This window comes from Ranitomeya imitator, chromosome 4 (assembly GCF_032444005.1).
Source record: "Ranitomeya imitator isolate aRanImi1 chromosome 4, aRanImi1.pri, whole genome shotgun sequence".
NCBI classification, from domain to species: domain Eukaryota; kingdom Metazoa; phylum Chordata; class Amphibia; order Anura; family Dendrobatidae; genus Ranitomeya; species Ranitomeya imitator.
The window spans coordinates 660890096-660916560 of record NC_091285.1 but is presented as its reverse complement, the minus strand read 5'-3'; the positions used below and the strand labels follow the sequence as shown (position 1 = coordinate 660916560).

Here is a 26465-nt window from a genome sequence, read left to right as displayed (position 1 = left end):
ATGACTGATTACCACAATACCATGACCACATAATAACACAAAATAGTGACTGAATACCGCCATACTAAGTTACACCCACTTTACTCTCGTGATGACCTCACGTGAGTCTGCTTGTGGGATGCCCTCAGCCGTTCAGAATTTTATGAAATTCCCAACTTATGTGATATCTTTACCCCTGAAGATCGCAAAAGGTTGAGATCGCCGCCATATCTTTTATCAGGATTTTACCACTACCCAGAGACCAAACATCACATGGCTGTTGTTAGCGATCTGTCTACTATTGATTTGTGGCTTATAGGCAGGAGCTACAGTTATGAAAATAAGCATCTTCTGAATATCACCATAACAGAACCAAGTAATAGTGCTAAACAGTGACTGAGTACCATCATACCATAGCCATGGTACATAACATTACCAGTGATCACTTGCTGCTGGTGCCAAAAAAGCAACCGAGCAGAACATGGTCACGGCTCTATACTGTCATAAACTAGCTGAAATCAAAGAAACTACGGTAACCAAGATATTTTTCTGAATAGTCACCATCATTTGTTTTTCAGTAGTTTTCTCACATCCTTAAATTATAGCGTTTATTGTTTTCCGTTTTATTAAAAGCATCCGCCCGAACAGGGACTTGAACCCTGGACCCTCAGATTAAAAGTCTGATGCTCTACCGACTGAGCTATCCGGGCTCTGTATCGAGTCGTGACTGAATACCGCCAAACCGTCACCATATACTAACAACAAATGTGATAAAATATCGCCAAACCACCACCACATAATAACACCAAATAGTGACTGAATACCGCCATACAATCACCACATAATAACACTGTAAACTGACTGAATATCGCCATGCAACACAAACATAATAACCTAAAATAGCGACAGAATACTGCCATACCATCACCACATAATAACAGCATATAATGACTGAACACCGCCATACAATTACCACATAAAATCACCAAATAGTGACTGAACACCATCCCAACATAAAAACACCAAATAATGACTGATTACCACAATACCATGACCACATAATAACACAAAATAGTGACTGAATACCGCCATACTAAGTTACACCCACTTTACTCTCGTGATGACCTCACGTGAGCCTGCTTGTGGGATGCCCTCAGCCGTTCAGAATTTTATGAAATTCCCAACTTATGTGATATCTTTACCCCTGAAGATCGCAAAAGGTTGAGATCGCCGCCATATCTTTTATCAGGATTTTACCACTACCCAGAGACCAAACATCACATGGCTGTTGTTAGCGATCTGTCTACTATTGATTTGTGGCTTATAGGCAGGAGTTACAGTTATGAAAATAAGCATCTTCTGAATATCACCATAACAGAACCAAGTAATAGTGCTAAACAGTGACTGAGTACCATCACACCATAGCCATGGTACATAACATTACCAGTGATCACTTGCTGCTGGTGCCAAAAAAGCAACCGAGCAGAACATGGTCACGGCTCTATACTGTCATAAACTAGCTGAAATCAAAGAAACTACGGTAACCAAGATATTTTTCTGAATAGTCACCATCATTTGTTTTTCAGTAGTTTTCTCACATCCTTAAATTATAGCGTTTATTGTTTTCCGCTTTATTAAAAGCATCCGCCCGAACAGGGACTTGAACCTCAGATTAAAAGTCTGATGCTCTACCGACTTAGCTATCCGTGCTCTCTATCGAGTCGTGACTGAATACCGCCAAACCGTCACCATATACTAACAACAAATGTGATAAAATATCGCCAAACCACCACCACATAATAACACCAAATAGTGACTGAATACCGCCATACAATCACCACATAATAACACTGTAAACTGACTGAATATCGCCATGCAACACAAACATAATAACCTAAAATAGCGACAGAATACTGCCATACCATCACCACATAATAACAGCATATAATGACTGAACACCGCCATACAATTACCACATAAAATCACCAAATAGTGACTGAACACCATCCCAACATAAAAACACCAAATAATGACTGATTACCACAATACCATGACCACATAATAACACAAAATAGTGACTGAATACCGCCATACTAAGTTACACCCACTTTACTCTCGTGATGACCTCACGTGAGTCTGCTTGTGGGATGCCCTCAGCCGTTCAGAATTTTATGAAATTCCCAACCTATGTGATATCTTTACCCCTGAAGATCGCAAAAGGTTGAGATCGCCGCCATATCTTTTATCAGGATTTTACCACTACCCAGAGACCAAACATCACATGGCTGTTGTTAGCGATCTGTCTACTATTGATTTGTGGCTTATAGGCAGGAGCTACAGTTATGAAAATAAGCATCTTCTGAATATCACCATAACAGAACCAAGTAATAGTGCTAAACAGTGACTGAGTACCATCATACCATAGCCATGGTACATAACATTACCAGTGATCACTTGCTGCTGGTGCCAAAAAAGCAACCGAGCAGAACATGGTCACGGCTCTATACTGTCATAAACTAGCTGAAATCAAAGAAACTACGGTAACCAAGATATTTTTCTGAATAGTCACCATCATTTGTTTTTCAGTAGTTTTCTCACATCCTTAAATTATAGCGTTTATTGTTTTCCGTTTTATTAAAAGCATCCGCCCGAACAGGGACTTGAACCCTGGACCCTCAGATTAAAAGCCTGATGCTCTACCGACTGGGTTATCCGGGCTCTGTATCGAGTCGTGACTGAATACCGCCAAACCGTCACCATATACTAACAACAAATGTGATAAAATATCGCCAAACCACCACCACATAATAACACCAAATAGTGACTGAATACCGCCATACAATCACCACATAATAACACTGTAAACTGACTGAATATCGCCATGCAACACAAACATAATAACCTAAAATAGCGACAGAATACTGCCATACCATCACCACATAATAACAGCATATAATGACTGAACACCGCCATACAATTACCACATAAAATCACCAAATAGTGACTGAACACCATCCCAACATAAAAACACCAAATAATGACTGATTACCACAATACCATGACCACATAATAACACAAAATAGTGACTGAATACCGCCATACTAAGTTACACCCACTTTACTCTCGTGATGACCTCACGTGAGTCTGCTTGTGGGATGCCCTCAGCCGTTCAGAATTTTATGAAATTCCCAACTTATGTGATATCTTTACCCCTGAAGATCGCAAAAGGTTGAGATCGCCGCCATATCTTTTATCAGGATTTTACCACTACCCAGAGACCAAACATCACATGGCTGTTGTTAGCGATCTGTCTACTATTGATTTGTGGCTTATAGGCAGGAGTTACAGTTATGAAAATAAGCATCTTCTGAATATCACCATAACAGAACCAAGTAATAGTGCTAAACAGTGACTGAGTACCATCATACCATAGCCATGGTACATAACATTACCAGTGATCACTTGCTGCTGGTGCCAAAAAAGCAACCGAGCAGAACATGGTCACGGCTCTATACTGTCATAAACTAGCTGAAATCAAAGAAACTACGGTAACCAAGATATTTTTCTGAATAGTCACCATCATTTGTTTTTCAGTAGTTTTCTCACATCCTTAAATTATAGCGTTTATTGTTTTCCGCTTTATTAAAAGCATCCGCCCGAACAGGGACTTGAACCCTGGACCCTCAGATTAAAAGTCTGATGCTCTACCGACTGAGCTATCCGGGCTCTGTATCGAGTCGTGACTGAATACCGCCAAACCGTCACCATATACTAACAACAAATGTGATAAAATATCGCCAAACCACCACCACATAATAACACCAAATAGTGACTGAATACCGCCATACAATCACCACATAATAACACTGTAAACTGACTGAATATCGCCATGCAACACAAACATAATAACCTAAAATAGCGACAGAATACTGCCATACCATCACCACATAATAACAGCATATAATGACTGAACACCGCCATACAATTACCACATAAAATCACCAAATAGTGACTGAACACCATCCCAACATAAAAACACCAAATAATGACTGATTACCACAATACCATGACCACATAATAACACAAAATAGTGACTGAATACCGCCATACTAAGTTACACCCACTTTACTCTCGTGATGACCTCACGTGAGCCTGCTTGTGGGATGCCCTCAGCCGTTCAGAATTTTATGAAATTCCCAACTTATGTGATATCTTTACCCCTGAAGATCGCAAAAGGTTGAGATCGCCGCCATATCTTTTATCAGGATTTTACCACTACCCAGAGACCAAACATCACATGGCTGTTGTTAGCGATCTGTCTACTATTGATTTGTGGCTTATAGGCAGGAGCTACAGTTATGAAAATAAGCATCTTCTGAATATCACCATAACAGAACCAAGTAATAGTGCTAAACAGTGACTGAGTACCATCATACCATAGCCATGGTACATAACATTACCAGTGATCACTTGCTGCTGGTGCCAAAAAAGCAACCGAGCAGAACATGGTCACGGCTCTATACTGTCATAAACTAGCTGAAATCAAAGAAACTACGGTAACCAAGATATTTTTCTGAATAGTCACCATCATTTGTTTTTCAGTAGTTTTCTCACATCCTTAAATTATAGCGTTTATTGTTTTCCGTTTTATTAAAAGCATCCGCCCGAACAGGGACTTGAACCCTGGACCCTCAGATTAAAAGTCTGATGCTCTACCGACTGAGCTATCCGGGCTCTGTATCGAGTCGTGACTGAATACCGCCAAACCGTCACCATATACTAACAACAAATGTGATAAAATATCGCCAAACCACCACCACATAATAACACCAAATAGTGACTGAATACCGCCATACAATCACCACATAATAACACTGTAAACTGACTGAATATCGCCATGCAACACAAACATAATAACCTAAAATAGCGACAGAATACTGCCATACCATCACCACATAATAACAGCATATAATGACTGAACACCGCCATACAATTACCACATAAAATCACCAAATAGTGACTGAACACCATCCCAACATAAAAACACCAAATAATGACTGATTACCACAATACCATGACCACATAATAACACAAAATAGTGACTGAATACCGCCATACTAAGTTACACCCACTTTACTCTCGTGATGACCTCACGTGAGCCTGCTTGTGGGATGCCCTCAGCCGTTCAGAATTTTATGAAATTCCCAACTTATGTGATATCTTTACCCCTGAAGATCGCAAAAGGTTGAGATCGCCGCCATATCTTTTATCAGGATTTTACCACTACCCAGAGACCAAACATCACATGGCTGTTGTTAGCGATCTGTCTACTATTGATTTGTGGCTTATAGGCAGGAGTTACAGTTATGAAAATAAGCATCTTCTGAATATCACCATAACAGAACCAAGTAATAGTGCTAAACAGTGACTGAGTACCATCATACCATAGCCATGGTACATAACATTACCAGTGATCACTTGCTGCTGGTGCCAAAAAAGCAACCGAGCAGAACATGGTCACGGCTCTATACTGTCATAAACTAGCTGAAATCAAAGAAACTACGGTAACCAAGATATTTTTCTGAATAGTCACCATCATTTGTTTTTCAGTAGTTTTCTCACATCCTTAAATTATAGCGTTTATTGTTTTCCGCTTTATTAAAAGCATCCGCCCGAACAGGGACTTGAACCTCAGATTAAAAGTCTGATGCTCTACCGACTTAGCTATCCGGGCTCTGTATCGAGTCGTGACTGAATACCGCCAAACCGTCACCATATACTAACAACAAATGTGATAAAATATCGCCAAACCACCACCACATAATAACACCAAATAGTGACTGAATACCGCCATACAATCACCACATAATAACACTGTAAACTGACTGAATATCGCCATGCAACACAAACATAATAACCTAAAATAGCGACAGAATACTGCCATACCATCACCACATAATAACAGCATATAATGACTGAACACCGCCATACAATTACCACATAAAATCACCAAATAGTGACTGAACACCATCCCAACATAAAAACACCAAATAATGACTGATTACCACAATACCATGACCACATAATAACACAAAATAGTGACTGAATACCGCCATACTAAGTTACACCCACTTTACTCTCGTGATGACCTCACGTGAGTCTGCTTGTGGGATGCCCTCAGCCGTTCAGAATTTTATGAAATTCCCAACTTATGTGATATCTTTACCCCTGAAGATCGCAAAAGGTTGAGATCGCCGCCATATCTTTTATCAGGATTTTACCACTACCCAGAGACCAAACATCACATGGCTGTTGTTAGCGATCTGTCTACTATTGATTTGTGGCTTATAGGCAGGAGCTACAGTTATGAAAATAAGCATCTTCTGAATATCACCATAACAGAACCAAGTAATAGTGCTAAACAGTGACTGAGTACCATCATACCATAGCCATGGTACATAACATTACCAGTGATCACTTGCTGCTGGTGCCAAAAAAGCAACCGAGCAGAACATGGTCACGGCTCTATACTGTCATAAACTAGCTGAAATCAAAGAAACTACGGTAACCAAGATATTTTTCTGAATAGTCACCATCATTTGTTTTTCAGTAGTTTTCTCACATCCTTAAATTATAGCGTTTATTGTTTTCCGTTTTATTAAAAGCATCCGCCCGAATAGGGACTTGAACCCTGGACCCTCAGATTAAAAGTCTGATGCTCTACCGACTGAGCTATCCGGGCTCTGTATCGAGTCGTGACTGAATACCGCCAAACCGTCACCATATACTAACAACAAATGTGATAAAATATCGCCAAACCACCACCACATAATAACACCAAATAGTGACTGAATACCGCCATACAATCACCACATAATAACACTGTAAACTGACTGAATATCGCCATGCAACACAAACATAATAACCTAAAATAGCGACAGAATACTGCCATACCATCACAACATAATAACAGCATATAATGACTGAACACCGCCATACAATTACCACATAAAATCACCAAATAGTGACTGAACACCATCCCAACATAAAAACACCAAATAATGACTGATTACCACAATACCATGACCACATAATAACACAAAATAGTGACTGAATACCGCCATACTAAGTTACACCCACTTTACTCTCGTGATGACCTCACGTGAGTCTGCTTGTGGGATGCCCTCAGCCGTTCAGAATTTTATGAAATTCCCAACTTATGTGATATCTTTACCCCTGAAGATCGCAAAAGGTTGAGATCGCCGCCATATCTTTTATCAGGATTTTACCACTACCCAGAGACCAAACATCACATGGCTGTTGTTAGCGATCTGTCTACTATTGATTTGTGGCTTATAGGCAGGAGTTACAGTTATGAAAATAAGCATCTTCTGAATATCACCATAACAGAACCAAGTAATAGTGCTAAACAGTGACTGAGTACCATCATACCATAGCCATGGTACATAACATTACCAGTGATCACTTGCTGCTGGTGCCAAAAAAGCAACCGAGCAGAACATGGTCACGGCTCTATACTGTCATAAACTAGCTGAAATCAAAGAAACTACGGTAACCAAGATATTTTTCTGAATAGTCACCATCATTTGTTTTTCAGTAGTTTTCTCACATCCTTAAATTATAGCGTTTATTGTTTTCCGCTTTATTAAAAGCATCCGCCCGAACAGAGACGTGAACCCTGGACCCTCAGATTAAAAGTCTGATGCTCTACCGACTGAGCTATCCGGGCTCTGTATCGAGTCGTGACTGAATACCGCCAAACCGTCACCATATACTAACAACAAATGTGATAAAATATCGCCAAACCACCACCACATAATAACACGAAATAGTGACTGAATACCGCCATACAATCACCACATAATAACACTGTAAACTGACTGAATATCGCCATGCAACACAAACATAATAACCTAAAATAGCGACAGAATACTGCCATACCATCACCACATAATAACAGCATATAATGACTGAACACCGCCATACAATTACCACATAAAATCACCAAATAGTGACTGAACACCATCCCAACATAAAAACACCAAATAATGACTGATTACCACAATACCATGACCACATAATAACACAAAATAGTGACTGAATACCGCCATACTAAGTTACACCCACTTTACTCTCGTGATGACCTCACGTGAGTCTGCTTGTGGGATGCCCTCAGCCGTTCAGAATTTTATGAAATTCCCAACTTATGTGATATCTTTACCCCTGAAGATCGCAAAAGGTTGAGATCGCCGCCATATCTTTTATCAGGATTTTACCACTACCCAGAGACCAAACATCACATGGCTGTTGTTAGCGATCTGTCTACTATTGATTTGTGGCTTACAGGCAGGAGTTACAGTTATGAAAATAAGCATCTTCTGAATATCACCATAACTGAACCAAGTAATAGTGCTAAACAGTGACTGAGTACCATCATACCATAGCCATGGTACATAACATTACCAGTGATCACTTGCTGCTGGTGCCAAAAAAGCAACCGAGCAGAACATGGTCACGGCTCTATACTGTCATAAACTAGCTGAAATCAAAGAAACTACGGTAACCAAGATATTTTTCTGAATAGTCACCATCATTTGTTTTTCAGTAGTTTTCTCACATCCTTAAATTATAGCGTTTATTGTTTTCCGCTTTATTAAAAGCATCCGCCCAAACAGGGACTTGAACCCTGGACCCTCAGATTAAAAGTCTGATGCTCTACCGACTGAGCTATCCGGGCTCTGTATCGAGTCGTGACTGAATACCGCCAAACCGTCACCATATACTAACAACAAATGTGATAAAATATCGCCAAACCACCACCACATAATAACACCAAATAGTGACTGAATACCGCCATACAATCACCACATAATAACACTGTAAACTGACTGAATATCGCCATGCAACACAAACATAATAACCTAAAATAGCGACAGAATACTGCCATACCATCACCACATAATAACAGCATATAATGACTGAACACCGCCATACAATTACCACATAAAATCACCAAATAGTGACTGAACACCATCCCAACATAAAAACACCAAATAATGACTGATTACCACAATACCATGACCACATAATAACACAAAATAGTGACTGAATACCGCCATACTAAGTTACACCCACTTTACTCTCGTGATGACCTCACGTGAGCCTGCTTGTGGGATGCCCTCAGCCGTTCAGAATTTTATGAAATTCCCAACTTATGTGATATCTTTACCCCTGAAGATCGCAAAAGGTTGAGATCGCCGCCATATCTTTTATCAGGATTTTACCACTACCCAGAGACCAAACATCACATGGCTGTTGTTAGCGATCTGTCTACTATTGATTTGTGGCTTATAGGCAGGAGCTACAGTTATGAAAATAAGCATCTTCTGAATATCACCATAACAGAACCAAGTAATAGTGCTAAACAGTGACTGAGTACCATCATACCATAGCCATGGTACATAACATTACCAGTGATCACTTGCTGCTGGTGCCAAAAAAGCAACCGAGCAGAACATGGTCACGGCTCTATACTGTCATAAACTAGCTGAAATCAAAGAAACTACGGTAACCAAGATATTTTTCTGAATAGTCACCATCATTTGTTTTTCAGTAGTTTTCTCACATCCTTAAATTATAGCGTTTATTGTTTTCCGTTTTATTAAAAGCATCCGCCCGAACAGGGACTTGAACCCTGGACCCTCAGATTAAAAGTCTGATGCTCTACCGACTGAGCTATCCGGGCTCTGTATCGAGTCGTGACTGAATACCGCCAAACCGTCACCATATACTAACAACAAATGTGATAAAATATCGCCAAACCACCACCACATAATAACACCAAATAGTGACTGAATACCGCCATACAATCACCACATAATAACACTGTAAACTGACTGAATATCGCCATGCAACACAAACATAATAACCTAAAATAGCGACAGAATACTGCCATACCATCACAACATAATAACAGCATAAAATGACTGAACACCGCCATACAATTACCACATAAAATCACCAAATAGTGACTGAACACCATCCCAACATAAAAACACCAAATAATGACTGATTACCACAATACCATGACCACATAATAACACAAAATAGTGACTGAATACCGCCATACTAAGTTACACCCACTTTACTCTCGTGATGACCTCACGTGAGTCTGCTTGTGGGATGCCCTCAGCCGTTCAGAATTTTATGAAATTCCCAACTTATGTGATATCTTTACCCCTGAAGATCGCAAAAGGTTGAGATCGCCGCCATATCTTTTATCAGGATTTTACCACTACCCAGAGACCAAACATCACATGGCTGTTGTTAGCGATCTGTCTACTATTGATTTGTGGCTTATAGGCAGGAGTTACAGTTATGAAAATAAGCATCTTCTGAATATCACCATAACAGAACCAAGTAATAGTGCTAAACAGTGACTGAGTACCATCATACCATAGCCATGGTACATAACATTACCAGTGATCACTTGCTGCTGGTGCCAAAAAAGCAACCGAGCAGAACATGGTCACGGCTCTATACTGTCATAAACTAGCTGAAATCAAAGAAACTACGGTAACCAAGATATTTTTCTGAATAGTCACCATCATTTGTTTTTCAGTAGTTTTCTCACATCCTTAAATTATAGCGTTTATTGTTTTCCGCTTTATTAAAAGCATCCGCCCGAACAGGGACTTGAACCCTGGACCCTCAGATTAAAAGTCTGATGCTCTACCGACTGAGCTATCCGGGCTCTGTATCGAGTCGTGACTGAATACCGCCAAACCGTCACCATATACTAACAACAAATGTGATAAAATATCGCCAAACCACCACCACATAATAACACCAAATAGTGACTGAATACCGCCATACAATCACCACATAATAACACTGTAAACTGACTGAATATCGCCATGCAACACAAACATAATAACCTAAAATAGCGACAGAATACTGCCATACCATCACCACATAATAACAGCATATAATGACTGAACACCGCCATACAATTACCACATAAAATCACCAAATAGTGACTGAACACCATCCCAACATAAAAACACCAAATAATGACTGATTACCACAATACCATGACCACATAATAACACAAAATAGTGACTGAATACCGCCATACTAAGTTACACCCACTTTACTCTCGTGATGACCTCACGTGAGTCTGCTTGTGGGATGCCCTCAGCCGTTCAGAATTTTATGAAATTCCCAACTTATGTGATATCTTTACCCCTGAAGATCGCAAAAGGTTGAGATCGCCGCCATATCTTTTATCAGGATTTTACCACTACCCAGAGACCAAACATCACATGGCTGTTGTTAGCGATCTGTCTACTATTGATTTGTGGCTTATAGGCAGGAGTTACAGTTATGAAAATAAGCATCTTCTGAATATCACCATAACAGAACCAAGTAATAGTGCTAAACAGTGACTGAGTACCATCATACCATAGCCATGGTACATAACATTACCAGTGATCACTTGCTGCTGGTGCCAAAAAAGCAACCGAGCAGAACATGGTCACGGCTCTATACTGTCATAAACTAGCTGAAATCAAAGAAACTACGGTAACCAAGATATTTTTCTGAATAGTCACCATCATTTGTTTTTCAGTAGTTTTCTCACATCCTTAAATTATAGCGTTTATTGTTTTCCGCTTTATTAAAAGCATCCGCCCGAACAGGGACTTGAACCCTGGACCCTCAGATTAAAAGTCTGATGCTCTACCGACTGAGCTATCCGGGCTCTGTATCGAGTCGTGACTGAATACCGCCAAACCGTCACCATATACTAACAACAAATGTGATAAAATATCGCCAAACCACCACCACATAATAACACCAAATAGTGACTGAATACCGCCATACAATCACCACATAATAACACTGTAAACTGACTGAATATCGCCATGCAACACAAACATAATAACCTAAAATAGCGACAGAATACTGCCATACCATCACCACATAATAACAGCATATAATGACTGAACACCGCCATACAATTACCACATAAAATCACCAAATAGTGACTGAACACCATCCCAACATAAAAACACCAAATAATGACTGATTACCACAATACCATGACCACATAATAACACAAAATAGTGACTGAATACCGCCATACTAAGTTACACCCACTTTACTCTCGTGATGACCTCACGTGAGTCTGCTTGTGGGATGCCCTCAGCCGTTCAGAATTTTATGAAATTCCCAACTTATGTGATATCTTTACCCCTGAAGATCGCAAAAGGTTGAGATCGCCGCCATATCTTTTATCAGGATTTTACCACTACCCAGAGACCAAACATCACATGGCTGTTGTTAGCGATCTGTCTACTATTGATTTGTGGCTTATAGGCAGGAGTTACAGTTATGAAAATAAGCATCTTCTGAATATCACCATAACAGAACCAAGTAATAGTGCTAAACAGTGACTGAGTACCATCATACCATAGCCATGGTACATAACATTACCAGTGATCACTTGCTGCTGGTGCCAAAAAAGCAACCGAGCAGAACATGGTCACGGCTCTATACTGTCATAAACTAGCTGAAATCAAAGAAACTACGGTAACCAAGATATTTTTCTGAATAGTCACCATCATTTGTTTTTCAGTAGTTTTCTCACATCCTTAAATTATAGCGTTTATTGTTTTCCGCTTTATTAAAAGCATCCGCCCGAACAGAGACGTGAACCCTGGACCCTCAGATTAAAAGTCTGATGCTCTACCGACTGAGCTATCCGGGCTCTGTATCGAGTCGTGACTGAATACCGCCAAACCGTCACCATATACTAACAACAAATGTGATAAAATATCGCCAAACCACCACCACATAATAACACGAAATAGTGACTGAATACCGCCATACAATCACCACATAATAACACTGTAAACTGACTGAATATCGCCATGCAACACAAACATAATAACCTAAAATAGCGACAGAATACTGCCATACCATCACCACATAATAACAGCATATAATGACTGAACACCGCCATACAATTACCACATAAAATCACCAAATAGTGACTGAACACCATCCCAACATAAAAACACCAAATAATGACTGATTACCACAATACCATGACCACATAATAACACAAAATAGTGACTGAATACCGCCATACTAAGTTACACCCACTTTACTCTCGTGATGACCTCACGTGAGTCTGCTTGTGGGATGCCCTCAGCCGTTCAGAATTTTATGAAATTCCCAACTTATGTGATATCTTTACCCCTGAAGATCGCAAAAGGTTGAGATCGCCGCCATATCTTTTATCAGGATTTTACCACTACCCAGAGACCAAACATCACATGGCTGTTGTTAGCGATCTGTCTACTATTGATTTGTGGCTTATAGGCAGGAGTTACAGTTATGAAAATAAGCATCTTCTGAATATCACCATAACTGAACCAAGTAATAGTGCTAAACAGTGACTGAGTACCATCATACCATAGCCATGGTACATAACATTACCAGTGATCATTTGCTGCTGGTGCCAAAAAAGCAACCGAGCAGAACATGGTCACGGCTCTATACTGTCATAAACTAGCTGAAATCAAAGAAACTACGGTAACCAAGATATTTTTCTGAATAGTCACCATCATTTGTTTTTCAGTAGTTTTCTCACATCCTTAAATTATAGCGTTTATTGTTTTCCGCTTTATTAAAAGCATCCGCCCGAACAGGGACTTGAACCCTGGACCCTCAGATTAAAAGTCTGATGCTCTACCGACTGAGCTATCCGGGCTCTGTATCGAGTCGTGACTGAATACCGCCAAACCGTCACCATATACTAACAACAAATGTGATAAAATATCGCCAAACCACCACCACATAATAACACCAAATAGTGACTGAATACCGCCATACAATCACCACATAATAACACTGTAAACTGACTGAATATCGCCATGCAACACAAACATAATAACCTAAAATAGCGACAGAATACTGCCATACCATCACCACATAATAACAGCATATAATGACTGAACACCGCCATACAATTACCACATAAAATCACCAAATAGTGACTGAACACCATCCCAACATAAAAACACCAAATAATGACTGATTACCACAATACCATGACCACATAATAACACAAAATAGTGACTGAATACCGCCATACTAAGTTACACCCACTTTACTCTCGTGATGACCTCACGTGAGCCTGCTTGTGGGATGCCCTCAGCCGTTCAGAATTTTATGAAATTCCCAACTTATGTGATATCTTTACCCCTGAAGATCGCAAAAGGTTGAGATCGCCGCCATATCTTTTATCAGGATTTTACCACTACCCAGAGACCAAACATCACATGGCTGTTGTTAGCGATCTGTCTACTATTGATTTGTGGCTTATAGGCAGGAGTTACAGTTATGAAAATAAGCATCTTCTGAATATCACCATAACAGAACCAAGTAATAGTGCTAAACAGTGACTGAGTACCATCATACCATAGCCATGGTACATAACATTACCAGTGATCACTTGCTGCTGGTGCCAAAAAAGCAACCGAGCAGAACATGGTCACGGCTCTATACTGTCATAAACTAGCTGAAATCAAAGAAACTACGGTAACCAAGATATTTTTCTGAATAGTCACCATCATTTGTATTTCAGTAGTTTTCTCACATCCTTAAATTATAGCGTTTATTGTTTTCCGTTTTATTAAAAGCATCCGCCCGAACAGGGACTTGAACCCTGGACCCTCAGATTAAAAGTCTGATGCTCTACCGACTGAGCTATCCGGGCTCTGTATCGAGTCGTGACTGAATACCGCCAAACCGTCACCATATACTAACAACAAATGTGATAAAATATCGCCAAACCACCACCACATAATAACACCAAATAGTGACTGAATACCGCCATACAATCACCACATAATAACACTGTAAACTGACTGAATATCGCCATGCAACACAAACATAATAACCTAAAATAGCGACAGAATACTGCCATACCATCACCACATAATAACAGCATATAATGACTGAACACCGCCATACAATTACCACATAAAATCACCAAATAGTGACTGAACACCATCCCAACATAAAAACACCAAATAATGACTGATTACCACAATACCATGACCACATAATAACACAAAATAGTGACTGAATACCGCCATACTAAGTTACACCCACTTTACTCTCGTGATGACCTCACGTGAGTCTGCTTGCGGGATGCCCTCAGCCGTTCAGAATTTTATGAAATTCCCAACTTATGTGATATCTTTACCCCTGAAGATCGCAAAAGGTTGAGATCGCCGCCATATCTTTTATCAGGATTTTACCACTACCCAGAGACCAAACATCACATGGCTGTTGTTAGCGATCTGTCTACTATTGATTTGTGGCTTATAGGCAGGAGTTACAGTTATGAAAATAAGCATCTTCTGAATATCACCATAACAGAACCAAGTAATAGTGCTAAACAGTGACTGAGTACCATCATACCATAGCCATGGTACATAACATTACCAGTGATCACTTGCTGCTGGTGCCAAAAAGGCAACCGAGCAGAACATGGTCACGGCTCTATACTGTCATAAACTAGCTGAAATCAAAGAAACTACGGTAACCAAGATATTTTTCTGAATAGTCACCATCATTTGTTTTTCAGTAGTTTTCTCACATCCTTAAATTATAGCGTTTATTGTTTTCCGCTTTATTAAAAGCATCCGCCCGAACAGGGACTTGAACCCTGGACCCTCAGATTAAAAGTCTGATGCTCTACCGACTGAGCTATCCGGGCTCTGTATCGAGTCGTGACTGAATACCGCCAAACCGTCACCATATACTAACAACAAATGTGATAAAATATCGCCAAACCACCACCACATAATAACACGAAATAGTGACTGAATACCGCCATACAATCACCACATAATAACACTGTAAACTGACTGAATATCGCCATGCAACACAAACATAATAACCTAAAATAGCGACAGAATACTGCCATACCATCACCACATAATAACAGCATATAATGACTGAACACCGCCATACAATTACCACATAAAATCACCAAATAGTGACTGAACACCATCCCAACATAAAAACACCAAATAATGACTGATTACCACAATACCATGACCACATAATAACACAAAATAGTGACTGAATACCGCCATACTAAGTTACACCCACTTTACTCTCGTGATGACCTCACGTGAGCCTGCTTGTGGGATGCCCTCAGCCGTTCAGAATTTTATGAAATTCCCAACTTATGTGATATCTTTACCCCTGAAGATCGCAAAAGGTTGAGATCGCCGCCATATCTTTTATCAGGATTTTACCACTACCCAGAGACCAAACATCACATGGCTGTTGTTAGCGATCTGTCTACTATTGATTTGTGGCTTATAGGCAGGAGCTACAGTTATGAAAATAAGCATCTTCTGAATATCACCATAACAGAACCAAGTAATAGTGCTAAACAGTGACTGAGTACCATCATACCATAGCCATGGTACATAACATTACCAGTGATCACTTGCTGCTGGTGCCAAAAAAGCAACCGAGCAGAACATGGTCACGGCTCTATACTGTCATAAACTAGCTGAAATCAAAGAAACTACGGTAACCAAGATATTTTTCTGAATAGTCACCATCATTTGTTTTTCAGTAGTTTTCTCACATCCTTAAATTATAGCGTTTATTGTTTTCCGTTTTATTAAAAGCATCCGCCCGAACAGGGACTTGAACCCTGGACCCTCAGATTAAAAGTCTGATGCTCTACCGACTGAGCTATCCGGGCTCTGTATCGAGTCGTGACTGAATACCGCCAAACCGTCACCATATACTAACAACAAATGTGATAAAATATCGCCAAACCACCACCACATAATAACACCAAATAGTGACTGAATACCGCCATACAATCACCACATAATAACACTGTAAACTGACTGAATATCGCCATGCAACACAAACATAATAACCTAAAATAGCGACAGAATACTGCCATACCATCACAACATAATAACAGCATATAATGACTGAACACCGCCATACAATTACCACATAAAATCACCAAATAGTGACTGAACACCATCCCAACATAAAAACACCAAATAATGACTGATTACCACAATACCATGACCACATAATAACACAAAATAGTGACTGAATACCGCCATACTAAGTTACACCCACTTTACTCTCGTGATGACCTCACGTGAGTCTGCTTGTGGGATGCCCTCAGCCGTTCAGAATTTTATGAAATTCCCAACTTATGTGATATCTTTACCCCTGAAGATCGCAAAAGGTTGAGATCGCCGCCATATCTTTTATCAGGATTTTACCACTACCCAGAGACCAAACATCACATGGCTGTTGTTAGCGATCTGTCTACTATTGATTTGTGGCTTATAGGCAGGAGTTACAGTTATGAAAATAAGCATCTTCTGAATATCACCATAACAGAACCAAGTAATAGTGCTAAACAGTGACTGAGTACCATCATACCATAGCCATGGTACATAACATTACCAGTGATCACTTGCTGCTGGTGCCAAAAAAGCAACCGAGCAGAACATGGTCACGGCTCTATACTGTCATAAACTAGCTGAAATCAAAGAAACTACGGTAACCAAGATATTTTTCTGAATAGTCACCATCATTTGTTTTTCAGTAGTTTTCTCACATCCTTAAATTATAGCGTTTATTGTTTTCCGCTTTATTAAAAGCATCCGCCCGAACAGGGACTTGAACCCTGGACCCTCAGATTAAAAGTCTGATGCTCTACCGACTGAGCTATCCGGGCTCTGTATCGAGTCGTGACTGAATACCGCCAAACCGTCACCATATACTAACAACAAATGTGATAAAATATCGCCAAACCACCACCACATAATAACACCAAATAGTGACTGAATACCGCCATACAATCACCACATAATAACACTGTAAACTGACTGAATATCGCCATGCAACACAAACATAATAACCTAAAATAGCGACAGAATACTGCCATACCATCACCACATAATAACAGCATATAATGACTGAACACCGCCATACAATTACCACATAAAATCACCAAATAGTGACTGAACACCATCCCAACATAAAAACACCAAATAATGACTGATTACCACAATACCATGACCACATAATAACACAAAATAGTGACTGAATACCGCCATACTAAGTTACACCCACTTTACTCTCGTGATGACCTCACGTGAGTCTGCTTGTGGGATGCCCTCAGCCGTTCAGAATTTTATGAAATTCCCAACTTATGTGATATCTTTACCCCTGAAGATCGCAAAAGGTTGAGATCGCCGCCATATCTTTTATCAGGATTTTACCACTACCCAGAGACCAAACATCACATGGCTGTTGTTAGCGATCTGTCTACTATTGATTTGTGGCTTATAGGCAGGAGTTACAGTTATGAAAATAAGCATCTTCTGAATATCACCATAACAGAACCAAGTAATAGTGCTAAACAGTGACTGAGTACCATCATACCATAGCCATGGTACATAACATTACCAGTGATCACTTGCTGCTGGTGCCAAAAAAGCAACCGAGCAGAACATGGTCACGGCTCTATACTGTCATAAACTAGCTGAAATCAAAGAAACTACGGTAACCAAGATATTTTTCTGAATAGTCACCATCATTTGTTTTTCAGTAGTTTTCTCACATCCTTAAATTATAGCGTTTATTGTTTTCCGCTTTATTAAAAGCATCCGCCCGAACAGGGACTTGAACCCTGGACCCTCAGATTAAAAGTCTGATGCTCTACCGACTGAGCTATCCGGGCTCTGTATCGAGTCGTGACTGAATACCGCCAAACCGTCACCATATACTAACAACAAATGTGATAAAATATCGCCAAACTACCACCACATAATAACACCAAATAGTGACTGAATACCGCCATACAATCACCACATAATAACACTGTAAACTGACTGAATATCGCCATGCAACACAAACATAATAACCTAAAATAGCGACAGAATACTGCCATACCATCACCACATAATAACAGCATATAATGACTGAACACCGCCATACAATTACCACATAAAATCACCAAATAGTGACTGAACACCATCCCAACATAAAAACACCAAATAATGACTGATTACCACAATACCATGACCACATAATAACACAAAATAGTGACTGAATACCGCCATACTAAGTTACACCCACTTTACTCTCGTGATGACCTCACGTGAGTCTGCTTGTGGGATGCCCTCAGCCGTTCAGAATTTTATGAAATTCCCAACTTATGTGATATCTTTACCCCTGAAGATCGCAAAAGGTTGAGATCGCCGCCATATCTTTTATCAGGATTTTACCACTACCCAGAGACCAAACATCACATGGCTGTTGTTAGCGATCTGTCTACTATTGATTTGTGGCTTATAGGCAGGAGTTACAGTTATGAAAATAAGCATCTTCTGAATATCACCATAACAGAACCAAGTAATAGTGCTAAACAGTGACTGAGTACCATCATACCATAGCCATGGTACATAACATTACCAGTGATCACTTGCTGCTGGTGCCAAAAAAGCAACCGAGCAGAACATGGTCACGGCTCTATACTGTCATAAACTAGCTGAAATCAAAGAAACTACGGTAACCAAGATATTTTTCTGAATAGTCACCATCATTTGTTTTTCAGTAGTTTTCTCACATCCTTAAATTATAGCGTTTATTGTTTTCCGCTTTATTAAAAGCATCCGCCCGAACAGAGACGTGAACCCTGGACCCTCAGATTAAAAGTCTGATGCTCTACCGACTGAGCTATCCGGGCTCTGTATCGAGTCGTGACTGAATACCGCCAAACCGTCACCATATACTAACAACAAATGTGATAAAATATCGCCAAACCACCACCACATAATAACACGAAATAGTGACTGAATACCGCCATACAATCACCACATAATAACACTGTAAACTGACTGAATATCGCCATGCAACACAAACATAATAACCTAAAATAGCGACAGAATACTGCCATACCATCACCACATAATAACAGCATATAATGACTGAACACCGCCATACAATTACCACATAAAATCACCAAATAGTGACTGAACACCATCCCAACATAAAAACACCAAATAATGACTGATTACCACAATACCATGACCACATAATAACACAAAATAGTGACTGAATACCGCCATACTAAGTTACACCCACTTTACTCTCGTGATGACCTCACGTGAGTCTGCTTGTGGGATGCCCTCAGCCGTTCAGAATTTTATGAAATTCCCAACTTATGTGATATCTTTACCCCTGAAGATCGCAAAAGGTTGAGATCGCCGCCATATCTTTTATCAGGATTTTACCACTACCCAGAGACCAAACATCACATGGCTGTTGTTAGCGATCTGTCTACTATTGATTTGTGGCTTATAGGCAGGAGTTACAGTTATGAAAATAAGCATCTTCTGAATATCACCATAACTGAACCAAGTAATAGTGCTAAACAGTGACTGAGTACCATCATACCATAGCCATGGTACATAACATTACCAGTGATCACTTGCTGCTGGTGCCAAAAAAGCAACCGAGCAGAACATGGTCACGGCTCTATACTGTCATAAACTAGCTGAAATCAAAGAAACTACGGTAACCAAGATATTTTTCTGAATAGTCACCATCATTTGTTTTTCAGTAGTTTTCTCACATCCTTAAATTATAGCGTTTATTGTTTTCCGCTTTATTAAAAGCATCCGCCCGAACAGGGACTTGAACCCTGGACCCTCAGATTAAAAGTCTGATGCTCTACCGACTGAGCTATCCGGGCTCTGTATCGAGTCGTGACTGAATACCGCCAAACCGTCACCATATACTAACAACAAATGTGATAAAATATCGCCAAACCACCACCACATAATAACACGAAATAGTGACTGAATACCGCCATACAATCACCACATAATAACACTGTAAACTGACTGAATATCGCCATGCAACACAAACATAATAACCTAAAATAGCGACAGAATACTGCCATACCATCACCACATAATAACAGCATATAATGACTGAACACCGCCATACAATTACCACATAAAATCACCAAATAGTGACTGAACACCATCCCAACATAAAAACACCAAATAATGACTGATTACCACAATACCATGACCACATAATAACACAAAATAGTGACTGAATACCGCCATACTAAGTTACACCCACTTTACTCTCGTGATGACCTCACGTGAGTCTGCTTGTGGGATGCCCTCAGCCGTTCAGAATTTTATGAAATTCCCAACTTATGTGATATCTTTACCCCTGAAGATCGCAAAAGGTTGAGATCGCCGCCATATCTTTTATCAGGATTTTACCACTACCCAGAGACCAAACATCACATGGCTGTTGTTAGCGATCTGTCTACTATTGATTTGTGGCTTATAGGCAGGAGCTACAGTTATGAAAATAAGCATCTTCTGAATATCACCATAACAGAACCAAGTAATAGTGCTAAACAGTGACTGAGTACCATCATACCATAGCCATGGTACATAACATTACCAGTGATCACTTGCTGCTGGTGCCAAAAAAGCAACCGAGCAGAACATGGTCACGGCTCTATACTGTCATAAACTAGCTGAAATCAAAGAAACTACGGTAACCAAGATATTTTTCTGAATAGTCACCATCATTTGTTTTTCAGTAGTTTTCTCACATCCTTAAATTATAGCGTTTATTGTTTTCCGTTTTATTAAAAGCATCCGCCCGAACAGGGACTTGAACCCTGGACCCTCAGATTAAAAGTCTGATGCTCTACCGACTGAGCTATCCGGGCTCTGTATCGAGTCGTGACTGAATACCGCCAAACCGTCACCATATACTAACAACAAATGTGATAAAATATCGCCAAACCACCACCACATAATAACACCAAATAGTGACTGAATACCGCCATACAATCACCACATAATAACACTGTAAACTGACTGAATATCGCCATGCAACACAAACATAATAACCTAAAATAGCGACAGAATACTGCCATACCATCACCACATAATAACAGCATATAATGACTGAACACCGCCATACAATTACCACATAAAATCACCAAATAGTGACTGAACACCATCCCAACATAAAAACACCAAATAATGACTGATTACCACAATACCATGACCACATAATAACACAAAATAGTGACTGAATACCGCCATACTAAGTTACACCCACTTTACTCTCGTGATGACCTCACGTGAGCCTGCTTGTGGGATGCCCTCAGCCGTTCAGAATTTTATGAAATTCCCAACTTATGTGATATCTTTACCCCTGAAGATCGCAAAAGGTTGAGATCGCCGCCATATCTTTTATCAGGATTTTACCACTACCCAGAGACCAAACATCACATGGCTGTTGTTAGCGATCTGTCTACTATTGATTTGTGGCTTATAGGCAGGAGTTACAGTTATGAAAATAAGCATCTTCTGAATATCACCATAACAGAACCAAGTAATAGTGCTAAACAGTGACTGAGTACCATCATACCATAGCCATGGTACATAACATTACCAGTGATCACTTGCTGCTGGTGCCAAAAAAGCAACCGAGCAGAACATGGTCACGGCTCTATACTGTCATAAACTAGCTGAAATCAAAGAAACTACGGTAACCAAGATATTTTTCTGAATAGTCACCATCATTTGTTTTTCAGTAGTTTTCTCACATCCTTAAATTATAGCGTTTATTGTTTTCCGCTTTATTAAAAGCATCCGCCCGAACAGGGACTTGAACCTCAGATTAAAAGTCTGATGCTCTACCGACTTAGCTATCCGGGCTCTGTATCGAGTCGTGACTGAATACCGCCAAACCGTCACCATATACTAACAACAAATGTGATAAAATATCGCCAAACCACCACCACATAATAACACCAAATAGTGACTGAATACCGCCATACAATCACCACATAATAACACTGTAAACTGACTGAATATCGCCATGCAACACAAACATAATAACCTAAAATAGCGACAGAATACTGCCATACCATCACCACATAATAACAGCATATAATGACTGAACACCGCCATACAATTACCACATAAAATCACCAAATAGTGACTGAACACCATCCCAACATAAAAACACCAAATAATGACTGATTACCACAATACCATGACCACATAATAACACAAAATAGTGACTGAATACCGCCATACTAAGTTACACCCACTTTACTCTCGTGATGACCTCACGTGAGTCTGCTTGTGGGATGCCCTCAGCCGTTCAGAATTTTATGAAATTCCCAACTTATGTGATATCTTTACCCCTGAAGATCGCAAAAGGTTGAGATCGCCGCCATATCTTTTATCAGGATTTTACCACTACCCAGAGACCAAACATCACATGGCTGTTGTTAGCGATCTGTCTACTATTGATTTGTGGCTTATAGGCAGGAGCTACAGTTATGAAAATAAGCATCTTCTGAATATCACCATAACAGAACCAAGTAATAGTGCTAAACAGTGACTGAGTACCATCATACCATAGCCATGGTACATAACATTACCAGTGATCACTTGCTGCTGGTGCCAAAAAAGCAACCGAGCAGAACATGGTCACGGCTCTATACTGTCATAAACTAGCTGAAATCAAAGAAACTACGGTAACCAAGATATTTTTCTGAATAGTCACCATCATTTGTTTTTCAGTAGTTTTCTCACATCCTTAAATTATAGCGTTTATTGTTTTCCGTTTTATTAAAAGCATCCGCCCGAACAGGGACTTGAACCCTGGACCCTCAGATTAAAAGTCTGATGCTCTACCGACTGAGCTATCCGGGCTCTGTATCGAGTCGTGACTGAATACCGCCAAACCGTCACCATATACTAACAACAAATGTGATAAAATATCGCCAAACCACCACCACATAATAACACCAAATAGTGACTGAATACCGCCATACAATCACCACATAATAACACTGTAAACTGACTGAATATCGCCATGCAACACAAACATAATAACCTAAAATAGTGACAGAATACTGCCATACCATCACAACATAATAACAGCATATAATGACTGAACACGGCCATACAATTACCACATAAAATCACCAAATAGTGACTGAACACCATCCCAACATAAAAACACCAAATAATGACTGATTACCACAATACCATGACCACATAATAACACAAAATAGTGACTGAATACCGCCATACTAAGTTACACCCACTTTACTCTCGTGATGACCTCACGTGAGTCTGCTTGTGGGATGCCCTCAGCCGTTCAGAATTTTATGAAATTCCCAACTTATGTGATATCTTTACCCCTGAAGATCGCAAAAGGTTGAGATCGCCGCCATATCTTTTATCAGGATTTTACCACTACCCAGAGACCAAACATCACATGGCTGTTGTTAGCGATCTGTCTACTATTGATTTGTGGCTTATAGGCAGGAGTTACAGTTATGAAAATAAGCATCTTCTGAATATCACCATAACAGAACCAAGTAATAGTGCTAAACAGTGACTGAGTACCATCATACCATAGCCATGGTACATAACATTACCAGTGATCACTTGCTGCTGGTGCCAAAAAAGCAACCGAGCAGAACATGGTCACGGCTCTATACTGTCATAAACTAGCTGAAATCAAAGAAACTACGGTAACCAAGATATTTTTCTGAATAGTCACCATCATTTGTTTTTCAGTAGTTTTCTCACATCCTTAAATTATAGCGTTTATTGTTTTCCGCTTTATTAAAAGCATCCGCCCGAACAGGGACTTGAACCCTGGACCCTCAGATTAAAAGTCTGATGCTCTACCGACTGAGCTATCCGGGCTCTGTAACGAGTCGTGACTGAATACCGCCAAACCGTCACCATATACTAACAACAAATGTGATAAAATATCGCCAAACCACCACCACATAATAACACCAAATAGTGACTGAATACCGCCATACAATCACCACATAATAACACTGTAAACTGACTGAATATCGCCATGCAACACAAACATAATAACCTAAAATAGCGACAGAATACTGCCATACCATCACCACATAATAACAGCATATAATGACTGAACACCGCCATACAATTACCACATAAAATCACCAAATAGTGACTGAACACCATCCCAACATAAAAACACCAAATAATGACTGATTACCACAATACCATGACCACATAATAACACAAAATAGTGACTGAATACCGCCATACTAAGTTACACCCACTTTACTCTCGTGATGACCTCACGTGAGTCTGCTTGTGGGATGCCCTCAGCCGTTCAGAATTTTATGAAATTCCCAACTTATGTGATATCTTTACCCCTGAAGATCGCAAAAGGTTGAGATCGCCGCCATATCTTTTATCAGGATTTTACCACTACCCAGAGACCAAACATCACATGGCTGTTGTTAGCGATCTGTCTACTATTGATTTGTGGCTTATAGGCAGGAGTTACAGTTATGAAAATAAGCATCTTCTGAATATCACCATAACAGAACCAAGTAATAGTGCTAAACAGTGACTGAGTACCATCATACCATAGCCATGGTACATAACATTACCAGTGATCACTTGCTGCTGGTGCCAAAAAAGCAACCGAGCAGAACATGGTCACGGCTCTATACTGTCATAAACTAGCTGAAATCAAAGAAACTACGGTAACCAAGATATTTTTCTGAATAGTCACCATCATTTGTTTTTCAGTAGTTTTCTCACATCCTTAAATTATAGCGTTTATTGTTTTCCGCTTTATTAAAAGCATCCGCCCGAACAGAGACGTGAACCCTGGACCCTCAGATTAAAAGTCTGATGCTCTACCGACTGAGCTATCCGGGCTCTGTATTGAGTCGTGACTGAATACCGCCAAACCGTCACCATATACTAACAACAAATGTGATAAAATATCGCCAAACCACCACCACATAATAACACGAAATAGTGACTGAATACCGCCATACAATCACCACATAATAACACTGTAAACTGACTGAATATCGCCATGCAACACAAACATAATAACCTAAAATAGCGACAGAATACTGCCATACCATCACCACATAATAACAGCATATAATGACTGAACACCGCCATACAATTACCACATAAAATCACCAAATAGTGACTGAACACCATCCCAACATAAAAACACCAAATAATGACTGATTACCACAATACCATGACCACATAATAACACAAAATAGTGACTGAATACCGCCATACTAAGTTACACCCACTTTACTCTCGTGATGACCTCACGTGAGTCTGCTTGTGGGATGCCCTCAGCCGTTCAGAATTTTATGAAATTCCCAACTTATGTGATATCTTTACCCCTGAAGATCGCAAAAGGTTGAGATCGCCGCCATATCTTTTATCAGGATTTTACCACTACCCAGAGACCAAACATCACATGGCTGTTGTTAGCGATCTGTCTACTAT

The 26465-nt window shown here is 39.9% G+C and overlaps 16 non-coding genes across 16 annotated transcripts; all 16 read right to left on the bottom strand.

Moving 5' to 3' along the window:
• Positions 1 to 616: 616 nt before the first annotated feature.
• TRNAK-UUU (transfer RNA lysine (anticodon UUU)) lies at positions 617 to 689 on the bottom strand. Its single transcript has one exon. It is a non-coding gene; the product is annotated as a tRNA-Lys (tRNA).
• A 2943-nt stretch (positions 690 to 3632) lies between these two features.
• On the bottom strand, positions 3633 to 3705 carry TRNAK-UUU (transfer RNA lysine (anticodon UUU)). Its single transcript has one exon. It is a non-coding gene; the product is annotated as a tRNA-Lys (tRNA).
• Positions 3706 to 4640: 935 nt separating this feature from the next.
• On the bottom strand, positions 4641 to 4713 carry TRNAK-UUU (transfer RNA lysine (anticodon UUU)). The gene has a single exon. It is a non-coding gene; the product is annotated as a tRNA-Lys (tRNA).
• Positions 4714 to 9672: 4959 nt separating this feature from the next.
• Positions 9673 to 9745, bottom strand: TRNAK-UUU (transfer RNA lysine (anticodon UUU)). Its single transcript has one exon. It is a non-coding gene; the product is annotated as a tRNA-Lys (tRNA).
• A 935-nt stretch (positions 9746 to 10680) lies between these two features.
• On the bottom strand, positions 10681 to 10753 carry TRNAK-UUU (transfer RNA lysine (anticodon UUU)). The gene has a single exon. It is a non-coding gene; the product is annotated as a tRNA-Lys (tRNA).
• Positions 10754 to 11688: 935 nt separating this feature from the next.
• TRNAK-UUU (transfer RNA lysine (anticodon UUU)) lies at positions 11689 to 11761 on the bottom strand. Its single transcript has one exon. It is a non-coding gene; the product is annotated as a tRNA-Lys (tRNA).
• Positions 11762 to 13704: 1943 nt separating this feature from the next.
• Positions 13705 to 13777, bottom strand: TRNAK-UUU (transfer RNA lysine (anticodon UUU)). The gene has a single exon. It is a non-coding gene; the product is annotated as a tRNA-Lys (tRNA).
• A 935-nt stretch (positions 13778 to 14712) lies between these two features.
• On the bottom strand, positions 14713 to 14785 carry TRNAK-UUU (transfer RNA lysine (anticodon UUU)). The gene has a single exon. It is a non-coding gene; the product is annotated as a tRNA-Lys (tRNA).
• A 935-nt stretch (positions 14786 to 15720) lies between these two features.
• On the bottom strand, positions 15721 to 15793 carry TRNAK-UUU (transfer RNA lysine (anticodon UUU)). The gene has a single exon. It is a non-coding gene; the product is annotated as a tRNA-Lys (tRNA).
• A 935-nt stretch (positions 15794 to 16728) lies between these two features.
• TRNAK-UUU (transfer RNA lysine (anticodon UUU)) lies at positions 16729 to 16801 on the bottom strand. The gene has a single exon. It is a non-coding gene; the product is annotated as a tRNA-Lys (tRNA).
• A 935-nt stretch (positions 16802 to 17736) lies between these two features.
• On the bottom strand, positions 17737 to 17809 carry TRNAK-UUU (transfer RNA lysine (anticodon UUU)). Its single transcript has one exon. It is a non-coding gene; the product is annotated as a tRNA-Lys (tRNA).
• A 935-nt stretch (positions 17810 to 18744) lies between these two features.
• On the bottom strand, positions 18745 to 18817 carry TRNAK-UUU (transfer RNA lysine (anticodon UUU)). Its single transcript has one exon. It is a non-coding gene; the product is annotated as a tRNA-Lys (tRNA).
• Positions 18818 to 20760: 1943 nt separating this feature from the next.
• TRNAK-UUU (transfer RNA lysine (anticodon UUU)) lies at positions 20761 to 20833 on the bottom strand. The gene has a single exon. It is a non-coding gene; the product is annotated as a tRNA-Lys (tRNA).
• Positions 20834 to 21768: 935 nt separating this feature from the next.
• Positions 21769 to 21841, bottom strand: TRNAK-UUU (transfer RNA lysine (anticodon UUU)). Its single transcript has one exon. It is a non-coding gene; the product is annotated as a tRNA-Lys (tRNA).
• Positions 21842 to 23776: 1935 nt separating this feature from the next.
• On the bottom strand, positions 23777 to 23849 carry TRNAK-UUU (transfer RNA lysine (anticodon UUU)). The gene has a single exon. It is a non-coding gene; the product is annotated as a tRNA-Lys (tRNA).
• A 935-nt stretch (positions 23850 to 24784) lies between these two features.
• Positions 24785 to 24857, bottom strand: TRNAK-UUU (transfer RNA lysine (anticodon UUU)). Its single transcript has one exon. It is a non-coding gene; the product is annotated as a tRNA-Lys (tRNA).
• Between the last annotated feature and the right edge of the window lie 1608 nt (positions 24858 to 26465).